Here is a 2,721-nt window from a genome sequence, read left to right on the forward strand (position 1 = left end):
CATCAATATGTTGTTTTCAATTCAATGCCTGTATCTTCATGGAATGACCACAAAAGCGCGGGACAGACGAGACTGGATGAGAATGGATGATAATGAATAAGAATGGAGGATAATGAATAAGAATGGATGAGAATGGAGGATAATGAATAAGAATGGATGAGAATGAATAAGAATGGATGATAATGAATAAGAATGGATGAGAATGGAGGATAATGAATAAGAATGGATGATAATGGAGGATAATGAATAAGAATGGATGAGAACAGACCACAACAAGACTTGTTGCGAGACAGGTCGCCGCTATATATATATTTTTTTTGATCCACTTTTTCTCCCATTTTTCTATTTTTCTCCCATCCCAATTTCGTATCATCCAATTCAACCCTCCCCTGTCACGAACGCTGTTTCTTGCCTCCCACAAGCCGGCTGCAATGTGGACTAAGTCATACATAGCACAAGTCCCCTCCGATACTTGAGGTAACAGCAGTCGCATCTTTTCACCTGCGCAGCTCGATCTCTCAGTGGCGAGGAGTAACGCGTGGGAGGCTCACGCTGCCCCCGTTACTTCCTGATTCTGCTGTACAGGCGCACCAACCGACCTGTAGGAGTCGCTGTCCACAACGCCCGATCCCCACCCATCAGTTTCCCACCCCCTAATACGGCCAATGTGTATTAGTACGGACGACCAGCTAAACTGAAAGCAATGTGGAGCGCTGGGCTCGAACAGGCGAACCCAGCGTCTCCAGCATTCGTGGTGAGCGCCTTGCCCACTACGCCACGTAGCCGCCAGGTCGCCGCTATATTATATTTATAGTGTCATATCCACAGGGGTTCTGCTGCATAATGGCACAAACGAAGCCTTTCCAAACAAAACCCGCTTCACCAACAAAATCAACTTCATGGTAAAAAAAAAAAAGGCTGTTAACCCTCTCCTTGCTTCTTCAAAACAAACCCACATGGGCTGTTGGCCGGGGAGACGGCAAATGGCAACATCTCCTTAGCAACGTAAAAGCAACAGGGTTTATGGGAAATGTGGTCTTTTAAGGCAGTACATCACTGAACCGCTAGGCGGCTGTGCTGCGTTGTGTATTATTGTCTGACTTCCTGTGCCCCATGCTGCTATGATGCCCAAGGGGATTTCCCCAATGGGATCAATAAAGGAACATCTTATCTTATCTATCCTAAACTAGACTTGAAGAAGTATCTATTCGTAAACACATTACCACATAGTCATGTAGCGACACATTGGATTTTTTTTTGGGGCGGTCGCCGATTACATTTCTTCTCTGTGCTTGACCCATCCCCCCCCCCGTACTTTTTCTCTCTCTATTTACCTTGTTCTCCCTCTCTCTCTCTATATATATACAGTATTTACCTTGTTCTCCCTCTCTCTCTCTATATATATATACAGTATTTACCTTGTTCTCCCTCTCTCTCTCTATATATATATATATATACAGTATTTACCTTGTTCTCCCTCTCTCTCTCTCTATATATATATATATATATATATATATATATATATATATATATATATACAGTATTTACCTTGTTCTCCCTCTCTCTCTCTATATATATACAGTATTTACCTTGTTCTCCCTCTCTCTCTCTATATATATATATATATATATACAGTATTTACCTTGTTCTCTCTCTCTTTACCCTGTTCTCCCTCTCTCTCTCTATATATACAGTATATACCCTGTTCTCTCTCTCTCTATTTACCCTGTTCTGTCTCTCTTTACCTTTCTCTCTCTCCCCTCTCTATATTTACCTTGTTCTCTCTCTATTTACTTGTTCTCTCCCTCTCTTTCTATTTACTTGTTCTCTCTCTCTCTCTCTATTTACCCTGTTCCATCTCTCTCTTTACCTTGTTCTCTCTCTCTCTTTCTCTATTTACCCTGTTCCGTCTCTCTCTTTACCTTGCTCTCTCTCTATTTACCCTGTTCTCTCTCTCACTCTCTCTCCATTTACCCTGTTCTCTCTCTCTTCACCTTGTTCTCTCTCTCCCTCTCTCTTCACCTTGCTTTCTCTCTCTCTCTTACCTTGTTTTTTCTCTCTCTCTCAACCACCCTCTTTCCTTTTTTTCTCTTTCACTTCTTCTCCCAGGTGCCCTTTAATCTCTAACAGGTGGCCTTTTAAAAAGCGTCCTAATCACCTGCAGCAGAGTAGGAAGGAGAGAGAGAGAGATATAGAGAGACAGAGAGAGAGAGAGGCAGAGAGAGAGGGGGGGGGAGACAGATATAGACAAGAGAGGGGGGGGGAGAGACAGAGAGCGAGAGAGATGGGGGGGCAGAGAGAGAGTGAGGGGGGAGAGAGATAGACAGAGAGGGGGGAAGAGAGACAGAGAGAGAGGGGGGGGCAGAGAGAGAGACAGAGAGAGAGATAGAGAGAGATGGGGGGCAGAGAGAGAGACAGAGAGGGGGAAGAGAGACAGAGAGAGAGGGGGGGGCAGAGAGAGAGACAGAGAGAGAGAGAGATAGAGAGAGATGGGGGGCAGAGAGAGAGACAGAGAGGGGGAGAGAGAGACGAGAGAGAGATGGGGGGGGCAGAGAGAGAGACAGAGAGAGAGAGATAGAGAGAGATGGGGGGCAGAGAGAGAGACAGAGAGGGGGAGAGAGAGACAGAGAGAGAGGGGGGCAGAGAGAGACAGAGAGGGGGATAGCGAGAGAGAGAGAGATGGGGGGGAGAGAGAGAGAAAGAGGTAGAGAGAGAGAGAGA

The sequence above is a fragment of the Notolepis coatsorum genome, assembly GCF_963971535.1.
Source record: "Notolepis coatsorum genome assembly, chromosome: 13".
NCBI lineage: Eukaryota > Metazoa > Chordata > Actinopteri > Aulopiformes > Paralepididae > Notolepis > Notolepis coatsorum.